This window comes from Phyllobates terribilis, unplaced genomic scaffold, assembly GCF_046119375.1.
Source record: "Phyllobates terribilis strain yellow unplaced genomic scaffold, ASM4611937v1 Scaffold_7__3_contigs__length_470593459, whole genome shotgun sequence".
In the NCBI taxonomy this organism is placed as follows: Eukaryota; Metazoa; Chordata; class Amphibia; order Anura; family Dendrobatidae; genus Phyllobates; species Phyllobates terribilis.
The window spans coordinates 221,682,755-221,697,407 of NW_027362767.1; the positions used below are offsets into that span (position 1 = coordinate 221,682,755).

Sequence of the window (14,653 nt, forward strand, 5' to 3'; positions counted from 1 at the left end):
CTATAATTCAGTGTTCGAGCCATACGGTTATACAGATTAATGTGATTTCCTCAAGAGCAAAGAAGGTCAAATACACTGCAGTCTGCAACCGCTGCCCGATCACACAGCCGAGCACCTAGGAGGCCGCTATACGGAGATCAGGTACCCGATGTTATACATTATGTATATCTGGGAAAATAAAAAATATCTGCTTAAGGAAAGAGCCACCTGAACCCTGCAGCCCCATCCTAGCAGCCGGACACGGAATCTGTCAGCAGGTTATTGCTCTGAAATAGGAGGGCAGCATGATGTAGGGGCTGAGATCCAGGGATGTGTCACTTATTAGGCTGTGTGTTGTTTCAATACAATAAGTGTTTTTAGCACTGCCAGACTAGCTGCCCTCCTGGTCCAACCATAACCCCCAGCACTGATTACAGCTTATTGTCAATATACACATAGAAAGCTGTGGTGTGGGCAGGGGCAGCTTTCTGAGCTCTGCTACATCTATAGCAAAGAAAACTGATTGTATCACAACTGCTGCGCCCAGTAAACTGATACTTCGCAGGAATCAGGGTCTCTTTCCCTACATCATGCTGTTCTCCAATAAGGTAGCAAAACCTAGCTTACGGATTCCCTTTAATACATGATGATGGCACTAGAGAGACGGTGCCTACAAACTTCTAACATGTGACAGTGACGTGTCAGACACTTGATCAATGGGGGGGGTTTAAGTGAAGAGACCCAACCCATGGGTAAAACAAATGGGAAGAAATACAGCGCTGAAAGCAGTGTCCCTTTTGTTACAGAAAGCAGCGACTTTCTATGAATCTTTACACCAGTTCAGTTTCAGGTGCTAAAACTTATCCTAGCTCCGCCACCATGTCAGATATTTATTTGTTAAAAATTTTTTTTTTAAATGTTAGAAACTACCCTTATATATTTATTAATACCACACTGGAAGTAGAAATAAAACCACTTCCCATCCATGGGCACGCTCCATGTAGTCGGACGCCACTACCAACATCTGTTCTTAGGAGTCCTAATGAAGCTTACTCCTATGGGCTTGTTCACACACTGCATTTTACTGCAGGGGAGAAAAAAAAAAAAATTTTTTTTTTTTTTTTTTTTAAAAAAAGCTGCTTCTTTACTGCAAAAAAAAACAAACAAAAAAAAACACAGGCAGCAAAAATGCAGCCTTAGGGTGCATTCAGACGACCATAAGTACATGCGTTCTCTACACCATGGTGCAGCACGACCTACTGCTACATACTACCTATAAAAAGATATATATATATTCATTTATAGAACAACTTGATTCAAAACACAAGTAAACAAGTCACAATTTGCAGAAAGTGCTCCTCCCTTCAACATGGAGGACCATTTATTAGGCAGTTTTTCTAAGCTTTCCGCAGACGCCAGACGGGAGCGAGCGAAGATGTGCGCACGATTCAGAAAAGAATGCGAAGAACGCAATAAAACGTCCTACTGCTCAACGGCTAGGAGGCGACGGGACAAGTTTAGAAAGCGCAGCTATGAAGATTAAACAGACATTCATTATAATGACATGGCAGCCATGGCAATAAGGTGTGCGGAGAAAGAGGACAGCAGAAGGCAGGCTCCGTCCTCCCGAAACGTTACGCGTTTACTCCTCGTATAAGGCTGATGTGAGAGCCCTGGTATACAGCAGTCAGTCCGTGACCCCCACCATGTCGGAGGTGTAAACATATAGCATGTCCAAGTACATGGCGCCAAGATGATGGCACAAAAAAAAAAAAAACACGATCGAATCCTGTTAAGAGAAATGCAGGAAATTCCCCAAATCACCAGTGACATTAGGTCTATAAGCTGTTATCTGTCGCCTCAGTGCGGCTCGTTCTTCTCTTGTTGGCTTACAAAAGTGACAGGAGAAAATGGGCACGATTACAGCTCCCGCAGGGACTGTCAGGGAGTTTTACCAATGTTACATTTACCCTCTCACGCAGATCATACGGCAAGGATATTGTGAGAGTCCTGCTTTCGTCCTTGAAAGGGAATCTGTCAGCAGGTTTTTGTTAGGTCACCTGAGAGCACCATAATTTTGGGGTAGAGACCCTGATTCCAGCAATGTGTCACTTACTGGGCTGTGTGTTGCTGTTTCAATAAAATCAGTGTTTTATCAGCAGGAGACTGTCACTTTAGGACTAGGTGTCTCGTGGCTACTAGTCAACTGCTCTGTGTAACCTCGCCCCCATCATGGATTAGACTAATATATATTATATATATTATATATATATATATATATATATATATATATATATATATATATATATATATATATATATATATATATATATATATATATACATATACACACACACACACACACACACACACACACACACACAGTGTAATGGCCAATCAGTGGTGTTGTCAGGGTTATACAAGGATCAGCATTCTGAGCACTGCTGGATCTGCAGCAGATAAAACAAGGATTGTATGAAAATGACACCATGCAGAGCAGGAAGTGACACATCGCTGGAATCAGGGTCTCTGCACTTACATCATGCTGCTCTCAGATTACCCAATCACAGATTCCATTTTAAAGAAGACAGACTGGTTCAAAAGAAAAAAAAAAGTGAGAGAATCTAAGTGTTAAATTTAGTTTTGCAAAGCAAGTGCAAAACCTGGGGAGGATCTCTCCTCAGAAAGGTATGATTCATGAAGGGGGAGGAAGTCAATTCTGTACAGTATCTGAATGGTAAGTGGAGCCTTGTGCTAACATCTGGCAAGATTCAGGGTGAACAGATGAATTTTCCCACTTCGCCGTTTTATGAAGTGGCTGGTCCATATTATACAAAGGGAGAATCCCATGAATTTATCCTCCGGCACATCCAAATGGGCAGGGAATCAGCGAAACATAAATCAAATGAAAATAAAATATCTATAGTCTACACTATACTTAATGCAAACTATTATTATTTGTAAAGACATAAAAGAAGATTTGCCTGTGTATTGTGCTAAACACAGCATCTTGTAAAGGGTTAATCTTCAAAGGGAAGACATAGCTGCACCTAAAAGGTAAATCTGCGCAGGACACAGCTGCTTGTAAAAGGAGTAGCCAGAGTGTCCCTATATACATAATGTAGCTAACAGCAGCAACGAGAAGACAAAGGCTTTACCTCCGTTTCTGCTTCTTGTCTTCTCCTGCTGCTACATAATACACAGGAATCCATCTTACATTGCTACTGATATAACAGAAGTAAGCCAACAGCACATAGCTCATCTGTGTGTTTAGGAAAGGTTTTATTATTTTGGTTTAGTTTTCCTTCATGAAGTTTCGAGTTTTTTCGAGGAGTTTTTCCAAGAGTAAAACATTGATGGCCTACTTCTTTCAAATCCATGAAGGGTATTGTTCACAAGGTGTTGAGAGTCTTAAAAAAAATCTATAGCAAGTTACAGTACCATCGAAGTGAATAAAGGTTTACCAAGTGTCATCCACAAGTTGTATAAAAAATCTGTAGTGATCAGATTTTTTTTGTCCATCGGATACTTTGTGATAGCCTAAATACTAAAAGGTGCAGTTATCCCAGGAATGCATTTTCACTGTCATTTTGCAGTGTAAACAGGCTGCCAATCACCCTGTGAACGAACAAAACTCTTGTTCGTCATGTGAAATGATTTCTAAGGTTGCTTAAAAATAATCGTTCTCGGCAGCACAAACAGCGCTAGTGCTGCCGAGAACAATGCACTGAACAATCAATTACAGATTATATTCCGTGTGCATTATTTAGAGTGGGCTGCCTGTGTAAACAGGCTATTAACGGACCGCCGAATGGCAAGTATATAGTGATCTGCTGTCGTTTAGTGCCATCGGCTGGTCTGTGTAAATGGTCTTAAAAACGATTTTTAATCAATTTAGTTTCACCCGACAAATGAGAGTTTTGTTCCTTCACAGGGTGATTGGCACTCACTTTACCAAAACAAAATAGCGCTGCATGATACCCTATTTCTTCAGGAAAAAATAACCATTTAAAACCAAGCTCACTTTTTTTTTTTCTTTTTTTTTTTAATATACAAAACAAAAAAACTATGCAAAAAAAAAATCCTTTACAACTGGGGAAATGACTGCATGCTGCGGATACAAATGAGATCGTCATCACACGACGCTGAAGTGATATTCGCTCCTCCGGTCCTTGCCATTAGAAGCAGGTCAGAACAGGACAAGGGAGCAGATTAGTTATTGTTAATGTTCAGGGTCGGCCTGCAGAAAAACCTAGTAAATTGAAACAGCACCCAGGAGGCCCGCTTTAAAATGGCTGCTCCATTCTGTGTAGTCAGCTAATAACTCGTTAACCCTTACCGACACATACACCAGAAAGGACACATCAATAGAGGGCAAGAAGCGAGCGCCAGAAGACATGTGGTTTCCTTCTAGTTAGCAGCGGAGTAAAGACGACTATTGGACCCTGACTTATCAGCTTGCACCCCGCAGCGATCTCATGCTGGATGATAAGCCAGGTCCATCTTTAGACTCTTGGGTCTTATTTTGCACCTAAATGTTGGAGTGTTCAGGTGCATGTTCAGCCAATCTCTCTTGCCAATTCTAAAACACCAGATAAATGTGGTGCGAGTCGCCTACGTTGGGTTTTTGGTGCAAAATGTACCCACAAATCTGTAACTCTTCCTCAATAACTCCTGGAAATTATTTTTCAACACATGTTAACAAATGTTAACAGAGGAAAACTATGCCATCAACAAAAGAGGAAATATTATTACAAAACATTTATATAATCAGGGCTACCCATTTATGCACTTAGCGACACCATTTATCAGTTGAGCGGCGGAGTATATGGTGGGTGAAACCCCAGATCAATTATCCGCAGGGAAAGCTGCGGGAGGACGGCCTAGATTAAAGGGAACCCGACAGCCGCTGCGCTGCCTAATCCACAGGCAGCACAGATCAGGCACTGGGTGTATCATCTCAGCCAGGTATATCGGCCTCTGAAATGCTGCTCGAGATCGAGCCACACAGGAGTCTGGTTGGATTGGCTTCTCCCCGCCCGCTGCCCTAGATTGACAGGTCTCTCCCTTCGTGCATGTATTGGGAGAGACCTGTCAGTAACTGGCAGCGAGCTGCACCGAGGACCCGCCTGTCCGACTAGTCTCCTGTTCGGCTGGGTACCCAGCCGCTCTCACTTCTTCTTGATGCCAATTACGTCTGTAGGAGAGTGACGCCAGCACTGATTGGCAGCAGGGATCACATGACAATGTTATAAAATCTACAGGACAGCCAGTCTGGACACTACAAGTGTTGTTTCAGCAGGGGTTGTCCAAGCAGTGGATAACCCCTTTAAATCAATTAAAAACACACCATAAATATAAGGGCAGCACGGTGGCTCAGTGGTTAGCACTGTACGGTGGCTCAGTGGTAAGCACTGTAGCCTTGCAGCGCTGGGGTTCTGGGTTCAAATCCCACCAAGGACAACATCTGCAAGCAGTTTGTATGTTCTCCCCATGTTTGTGTGGGTTTCCTCCGGGTTCTCCGGTTTCCTCCCACACTCCAAAGACATACTGATAGGGAATGTAGATTGTGAGCGACAATGGGGACAGTGATGATGATGTCTGTTAAAAGATGCTATATAAGCGAGTAGGGACAGTGATGATGATGTCTGTTAAAAGATGCTATATAAGCGAGTAAAATATATAATTCCTGGGGGTGGGTATGACCTTTGGGCCGTCAACCAAATCATAGAAAGGGGGGTACCTTGCCCATTCCTACTACATACTAATGTAAGCTCATTAAATGTATGATATAAAAAAAATGAAAATATATGTATAAGGCTAAGTTCACATGATTATTTTCAGCCCGAGTGCTGTCAATTTTTCTTCATGGACAGAACTAGGACCAATGTTCAGATGAGCATTGTTTGTTTTTTTTTCCCCCCACAGATTAAATTTGAGTGTGAAAAAGAAAAATCTCAGCAAACAATAGTTTCTTCTGAACGTCAGGTGGGAATCGGCTATTCAAGACCTTAGATGCACAAAAAAAAAAAAAAAATCAGATTCCACATGGATCCACCATAAACTATCAGTTCTTTACAGATGCATTGCCATTATTATTAATATTATTATTATTATAGGGACTCTATTTCATCATGTACATTTTAAAATGTTGATGTATAAAAGCTGATGTCACACGGATGTAAAGAATATGGCACATGGATGACAATACGGATGATTTTTTATACGGACGTATGAACTCAGCCTATTAATGAAAATGATCTAATGGAGCAGCTGTAGAGTTTGCTGACTGGCATGCCCGAGGGGCGCAGAACATCCACCATTTAACACCTAACAGACATCTTAAAAGATTTCTTCACTTTCTTGCCTCTCTCTCTAAAGTAACATTATGCTGAATTACTACCAGATATCCAAAGGTTAAGGTGCTGAAAGAGCAAACACTGGCACGACCTAGAGGGAAGGTATCTAGACTTAAGATTTTTATCCCGTCACACACATTTATTATGCTTGGCTTATATAGCCCCATTGTATTCTGCAGCACTTAACAGACATCATCTGTCCCCATTGGGGCTCACAATGTAAATTCACCATCAATATGAGTGGAGGAAACACACACACACAAACACAGAGAACATACAACCTCCCTGCAGACGTTGTTCTTAATGGGATTTAAACCCAGGATGGAAGCTGCAAATGTACAGTGCTAACCACTGAGCCACCACACAGTGCTAACCACTGAGCCATCGTGTTGCCCATTTATGTTACGGACGGAGGGAGCTGCATGATAATCGGATGAAGATCACATGGTGCAATATGTAATGAGCCATCCCTTTAACTAGTTTAAAGGGTTACAGGATATTTTTTAGGTTTCTATTTCTCACCGATTGCAGTCAGTGAATACAAAAAAAAAGAAAAAAAAAACAAAAAAAACACACCCCTCCTATACATCCAGAAGTTATATCTACATGGGGTGCATTTACCCAAGGCACATCCAGTTTTGCCACAAAATCAGAACAAGATTTTACATCATTGCGGTAGAATCCTCTTTTCTGCACATTGTAATATCTAGTCTCTCAAGAAAATTTCCACAACGTGTACCAACTTGTACTGTATTCTACATGCAAATCTGTGCAGAAAATCTACGCTTGCATATAGATGTCCTAGTCACAGCTGAGTAGTTTACCGTATCTAGTTCTGACAATGCACACTATGGGATAAATGTCAGTAGTATAAAGGTTTCCAATGATTTTGTCCAAGATCGGCTGACACTACTTGTATTTCGTATGACAGCCCAAATTCGAGCAAGCCCACTGTATGGCCAGTTCTGCCTTTCGACTTGCTTGTGGGACCGATCTTAAAAGGACTGAGAATTCTTATATGGTAGAAGTACTTAGTTACTTTCAGGATACAAACAAAGCAGATGTTAAACATAAAACCCATGAACTTGTTGTTAAGGCTTTGAAAACACAAAAATATATTAGAAAGTTGTTACGCTTTTCACTAAAAATTTATTGGCATAAAACATCTGAAACCAATTTTGTGAACGCCAGTAAAATGTTACACGAAACAATAAGGGCAGGCAACAATTCCCTATACAAGTGCCGCTATGGATATGGGGGTCAACTACTTCAAAAGGTTCCAGCGCACAGACCTGGATATGTATCCAATCCGAGAGGCAAAGTATCACAGGTAGCACACACACAATGCAATGCAATCTGGAGGTTTACAGAACAAAACACTGGACACAGACATCACACCAGATCTAACCTTCAGTCATAAAGCAGCCTGCGGACATCCGACTCCACACATCTGCCAGCTGAAAGTATCACTTAAACTTTAAGCAATAACCCAATCTAGGTTTAAAGCATCAATTCTCCAATATCAAGTTACAAATCTGAATGAACCAATCTAGCGGTGGGAGCAGGGTGATAATGGTAGAGGACATCCTCATGTTACCGTCAGATCACTTATCCAGCTGAACCAACCAACGTGAAGTAAAGCATCGTAGTGGGGGAATTGCTATTTATGCAACTTCCGCACAGAGTTCATTTGGTCATCAGATGCATTTTCTAATATTTCTGATTTCAGACATTATATACACATGGTATTAAATAAATCAAACATCTGCCTTAAAGGGAACCTGTCACATTGAACACGGCATCTGATCTGCATGCTTAGGAGTCCAGTGGGTGGTCATACTAGTGATTGATATCTAGCGATACGCTCTCTCTTTCTACAATCTGTTGCCAAATGTGACAGGTTCCCTATAATCATACACCCTGATCCTCACCTAAGATTTACAAGACATATTGCCAACAATCACCACCTGGAAGTGGCTCAACTGAAGACATATGAGGGACCCTTACAAAGCACTAGACTATAGAAACAAGGCATACTGCATAAGTATTGTTGTAAATTGTGGAAATCAAAAACAATAAATATGCAATTAATAAGAGAAGTTAACATAATAGCTCCAAAAAAACAGTCTCAAACGCTTGTACATAAACAGTCCTGCTGTTTGGCAGCTGCGGTAGGGAAATCCAAGCACGCGGAGAGGTGATGTACTGTATGCAATTGCAGATCACTTACAGTAAATGTGTCAATCATCCGCAGCATCTTAAGCTGCTCAGAGCCAGAGAAATATACAACATCATCAAGATGTCTCTGTGAAGTTTGGACAGACGCAAGAGCAGTGAAGTAGCGACTATCGAATGAAAGGATTCCCGTACGCCACACAACACACACACAATAGCAGGTTAACATGCCTAATATGCACATAAACCATCATTGGCATATGGATCCATTATGCCTGCAGCACTTCACCATAAACAAGTAATAGTAGGTTACATTGCAAATCTATGGGTAAAGACGCACCAGTAAATAGCTGTTGGCGTCTGAAGTGTCATTGCTTCCCATTGTGACACAAGAGCGGTTCATTATGAAGGCAGGAGCAGCTCAGCGTTCCCGGGGGTCAGCCTCCCCTTACATACGCTCATCTGTAATTGGATTATTACGAATAGCTCAAAAATTGTAAAGCTCCTTAAAAAAGGTATAATTCAGTTGTATTGCCTGCAGTCTCCCTCTGCGACTTTACCATATGATTACTGAATTTCTGGGCTACAAGACCACACAATGGCTACATTATACAGCTTAATAAGAAATTTGGCAGTGTAGCTGCAGCTCCTTAATTTGCTATCTGTATTATAACCTCAGACACCTATTTCTAATGTAATGCGCTCCCTATAAAAACAGAGCAGCAGAGGACCTGCTCCCACAGAATCACACATCTCTGGGGACAAGAAAGTAAATAACAGCCTTGCGAGCACCGGGGTGTTTAACACAGACATCAATAGGTGCAGATCAGGCAAAACCACAAGCAGGCATAGAAAGCAGGCAGCATCCAAAGTCTCAGGGATAAAGAGATAAGGCAAAACTGACAACTGGAGGTGACGGAAAAACAGGTAAAGACTAATAATAAAAGATAAAAAAAAAAGCCACTACCATTCTGGTCGGGTTACTAATTCATTACATATCAAAAGAAGGATCAGTAAGTGCAGCTCATTCCAAATCCAAACTTACAAAACCGCCTGGATCAGTCTGTCAACATCTTACATCCGCTGTCAGCAGTAAATCTTCAGTATGACTTATCCCCATAGAAATGTATACATGTTTAGCACGAGGTATGCCCACAGGGGCGCGTACACATTCAGTTCGACATATCCCCACAAGAGCCTGTATACAATTAGGACAAAATTACACCCACAGGAGCGTGCACGCGTTTTGCAAGCAGTATGTCTACGGGAGCGTGCACACGTTTACAAAGAAGTATGCCCATAGGAGAGTACAAGCGTAAAAAATCATGCACAAGTTGCATTAATAACTTCAAAGACTACGTAAATGAGTCCGCAGACCATTAACACCATGAGCACTACGAAAAAGTATGTCCAATAAACGTAACCGTAGGAAAGGGAAAAAGACAAAACTGTAAATATTTACAAATAGACATTGTGACAACACACACACCACACAAGTATAAGCCTACAAGAAGAACCTATTTACGCGGAGCAGCGACCGCCACCATTGGCCGATCTCATGTCTGACACATAATAATAGGTTTCCATCACACTCACGACCACAGAGCGGGTACCTGAGCTTCATTTTCCATTCATTCTTGCAGTTCCTCTCAGCACAGTCTGTCCCGCAGCAGCAACGTGAGAAACTGACTGGAGTCTGAGGGACACCATCTGGCAGACCTGCTAGGGGGGGGGGGCGCAGCGCGCATGTGCAGGAGCAAGAACAAATCCCTATTCATCAAGAGGTGCTCAAAAGAAGGAGACCAGGCAAACAAGTCTGGACCATGGAGGGCCGAGCACTCACTACAATGCACATGGTAATGGAGAGCTGCTATTTACAGACACTGGAGCTGCACCACATTTCAGCAGTGTCGGTGCTGCACATACAACCTGCTGGCCACTCATGTCAGCGCTCTGCAGTAAACTACAGTAGGAAGCCACGGATTTCACTGCAGATCATTAGCAGCCATGACAACATTATCCAACAGCAACAAAAGTGTGCAAACACCACAAACCATAGGAACCAAAGAAGTACACAAGTGGGATTGATGGAGAGATATTGCTGGTTATCCATGTTTTGATGCTCAGGTAGCACCAACATATGCTGCAGCGCTCTACAATGATAGCCACTGTTCACCTTAGTCTATATTCACAATAGTGCTCACAATCTAATTTCCCTTTTTTTGGACACACACAGAAGAAAACCATGCAAACTCCATGCAGACATTGCTTTTGGTGGAAGTCAAACCCAGGACCCCTACCATGCGAAGCAAAAGCGCTAATCAGAGATCCGGTTCTTAGCCCATGATCGCACAATAAGTTTTTTGTGAGTTTTTTTTTATGCAGTTTTGAAAAAAAATGCAAGTAACCTATTTTACTTAATAGGTGCAGAAAATCTGCAACATCAAAAACTCACTGTGAGAACGTAGCCTAACCAGAACCCCATTGAGTTAGCCATTTAATGACGGCAATCTTTGGTTCTGGACTGACCTCTATACATATTCTCACTACTACGGTCTTGAGAATCACATGAGAATTTCAATATAACAAATAGCAGAATTGTTTGTTTGCCAGCGAATCCGTGATTGTATTTTGAAAAGAACTTTCTCGACTTGCAAATTTCGAAACCTAAGGCCTCTGTCACATGTCAGTACTTTTCACGTACGAAAAAGGAGCAAATTTTTATTTTTTTTTTTTTTTAAATCAGGAGTGTCATGAGTTTTTCTCGTACATAAAGAAAAAAAAAAAAAAGTTTCTCCATCTCCTCCTATGTGACAGTCTGAAAATGAGACATCTGAGTGCGGTCCGATTTTTTTCATAGACCCATAGACTTGCAGTGCCGATTTTGATCAGATACTAGGATCAAAATTGTACATGTCCCGGCGATTTTCAGCGAAACAGGAGAATATCAGACGACTGAATGAGGCCCAAGGTCATTTCTGAAAAGTTGTAGCACCAAAAAGATTAGTGAATGTGTGCACTTTATAATGGGGATACACGGCGTCATGAGGCCAAATATTGCCATGTACCGCTACTATATCGCAGATGATCGGGGGTGCATTGTGGCCCCAGGGGGAACCTCGAATTTTGCACAGCTACTGCATCACTGTGCAATTTAGCAGTAGAACATAGCGGCCTTGGGCACGGCCAAAGTCGACAGGTAACCCCAAGTTTTAACGAGAGACAAAATTTTGCACATATTTTCTAAAATTTGGCAGGCACTTTATTTGCCTGCAGACAACTTGGAAGACAGGAGAACACCGTTCCTCTCTGAGCGTGCGCACACAGAGGCGTAAGGATGCAATAGCAAACACAGGCTTTGTCACGAGGACTGTTCCCATAATAAGAATATACTAAAGCACCAGTGTGATCAGGCAATAAAGGGCTACAACCAAGCAAGCAGATCTACTGCATGGTAACCACTCAGCAATAGGTGACCCAAAAGAGAAGGACAGGGAGGAAGAGGAGCAGTGATGTCACTGGAGACCTATTACTACAGCACAGGAGCTGCGTACACTATATACCGCCCGGGGTGCCGCGCACACTCACGCTATGTGCCGCCCGGGGTGCCGCGCACACTCACGCTATATACCGCCCGGGAGCCGCGCACACTCACGCTATATACCGCCCGGGAGCCGCGCACACTCACGCTATATACCGCCCGGGAGCTGCGCACACAGAGAGGAAGGCTGCGGCTCTCCCGCAGCTCCTCAGCGCCTCTCTCGCGGTCCCTCCGCGGCTCCTCAGCGCCTCTCCCGCGGTCCCTCCGCGGCTCCTCAGCGCCTCTCCCGCGGTCCCTCCGCGGCTCCTCAGCGCCTCTCCCGCGGTCCCTCCGCGGCTCCTCAGCGCCTCTCCCGCGGTCCCTCCGCGGCTCCTCAGCGCCTCTCCCGCGGTCCCTCCGCGGCTCCTCAGCGCCTCTCCCGCGGTCCCTCCGCGGCTCCTCAGCGCCTCTCCCGCGGTCCCTCCGCGGCTCCTCAGCGCCTCTCCCGCGGTCCCTCCGCGGCTCCTCAGCGCCTCTCCCGCGGTCCCTCCGCGGCTCCTCAGCGCCTCTCCCGCGGTCCCTCCGCGGCTCCTCAGCGCCTCTCCCGCGGTCCCTCTGTGCCTCTCCCGCGGTCCCTCTGCGGCTCCTCAGCGCCTCTCCCGCGGTCCCTCTGTGCCTCTCCCGCGGTCCCTCCGCGGCTCCTCAGCGCCTCTCCCGCGGTCCCTCTGTGCCTCTCCCGCGGTCCCTCTGCGGCTCCTCAGCGCCTCTCCCGCGGTCCCTCTGTGCCTCTCCCGCGGTTCCTCTGCGGCTCCTCAGCGCCTCTCCCGCGGTTCCTCTGTGCCTCTCCCGCGGTCCCTCCGCGGCTCCTCAGCGCCTCTCCCGCGGTCCCTCTGTGCCTCTCCCGCGGTCCCTCTGCGGCTCCTCAGCGCCTCTCCCGCGGTCCCTCTGTGCCTCTCCCGCGGTCCCTCCGCGGCTCCTCAGCGCCTCTCCCGCGGTCCCTCTGTGCCTCTCCCGCGGTCCCTCTGCGGCTCCTCAGCGCCTCTCCCGCGGTCCCTCTGTGCCTCTCCCGCGGTTCCTCTGCGGCTCCTCAGCGCCTCTCCCGCGGTTCCTCTGTGCCTCTCCCGCGGTTCCTCTGCGGCTCCTCAGCGCCTCTCCCGCGGTTCCTCCGCGGCTCCTCAGCGCCTCTCCCGCGGTCCCTCCGTGGCTCCTCAGCGCCTCTCCCGCGGATCCTCTGCGGCTCCTCAGCGCCTCTCCCGCAGATCCTCTGCGGCTCCTCAGCGCCTCTCCCGCAGATCCTCTGCGGCTCCTCAGCGCCTCTCCCGCGGTCCCTCTGTGGCTCCTCAGCGCCTCTCCCGCGGATCCTCTGCGGCTCCTCAGCGCCTCTCCCGCGGTCCCTCTGTGGCTCCTCAGCGCCTCTCCCGCGGATCCTCTGCGGCTCCTCAGCGCCTCTCCCGCAGATCCTCTGCGGCTCCTCAGCGCCTCTCCCGCGGATCCTCTGCGGCTCCTCAGCGCCTCTCCCGTGGTTCCTCAGCGCCTCTCCCGCGGATCCTCAGCGGTTCCTCTGCGGCTCTCCCGTGGTTCCTCAGCGCCTCTCCCGCGGTTCCTCTGCGGCTCTCCCGCGGTTCCTCTGCGGCTCTCCCGCGGTTCCTCTGCGGCTCTCCCCGCAGCCTCTCCGCACATGAGGGGATGCGCTCGGCACAATGGGTCGCAGTAAGTTGTGCAGCGGACGCTCCGGCACACGCGCATCCCCAGCACCGGGGAGGACGGAGGATGCGGATGGCGCAGAGGAGCCGCTGACAGGTCGCACTGCGCCCGCCCCGCTGCTGCCTCACACGGTGCCCGGACTGCCGCGGATGCCCGCACTCCGGACAACTCTCCACACAGGTTACCCCCGGCCACACGTCCCCCCGGCAGAGCCTCGGACCCCACTCCCCGCTGTATCCCCCCGCCCCGGTAACCGCCTCCCAGCAGCACTAGTTACCGGTCTCCCGGTGATGCTCCGCCGCCGCCTCCTCCTCCTTATCCTCTTCACACACCAAGCAGGGCGCGATCCCAGCGCCGAGCACGTGACTGCGCTAATTGCTCTGATTGGCCCCCGAGCCTCCTGCAGCCCCGCCCACTCCTCCTGCACCTGAGGGGAGCGCGCAGTGAGCGCACGTACTGGGCAGGCACCTGAGCGGGGGGCGCGCCTGGCTGACGGGCACGAGCCTGCACCTGAGAGAGCGCTGCCGCCGGTGCCGCTGCAGCTGCAGCTGGTCCTCGTAGGACTGGTCCATTATCATATTGTCACTGCAATAACCGCGACTGACAGAGAGGAATGATATGTCCGTGCAGCATAAGCCTCCAGTCACACTGTGTGTAGGATACAGGGGGCTGTGCGGCCCGGAGGCTGGAGAATTGTATCACAGGCTCCTATAGGATGAACAGGTCATTCTCTATACACACATGTATTTTTGCTCTGTGTCTGTGTACAGCTATAGAGTGTATGTTAATAAGTATGTGTGTGTATATATATATACAGTCATGCCTGAAAGTGTTGGCACCCTTGAAATTGTTCCAGAAAATGAAGTATTTCTTCCAGAAAATTATCACAATTCCACCTGTTTTCTTATACACAGGT

General features: G+C 46.6%; 1 protein-coding gene across 4 annotated transcripts in view; it reads right to left on the reverse strand.

Annotated features, from left to right (window-relative positions):
• The window catches only part of STRBP (spermatid perinuclear RNA binding protein), a 140,436-nt gene extending 126,283 nt beyond the window's left edge, over positions 1 to 14,153 (reverse strand). For 2 of the 4 annotated variants that reach the window (XM_073639752.1, XM_073639748.1), the window contains exon 1: positions 14,015 to 14,153. The gene's annotated coding sequence lies outside the window, so the exon portion shown is untranslated. Of the gene's footprint in view, positions 1 to 9,558; positions 9,694 to 10,126; positions 10,269 to 14,014 lie in introns of those variants that run through there. The other 2 variants (XM_073639749.1, XM_073639750.1) reach the window with 2 other exon arrangements.
• Positions 14,154 to 14,653: the final 500 nt, after the last annotated feature.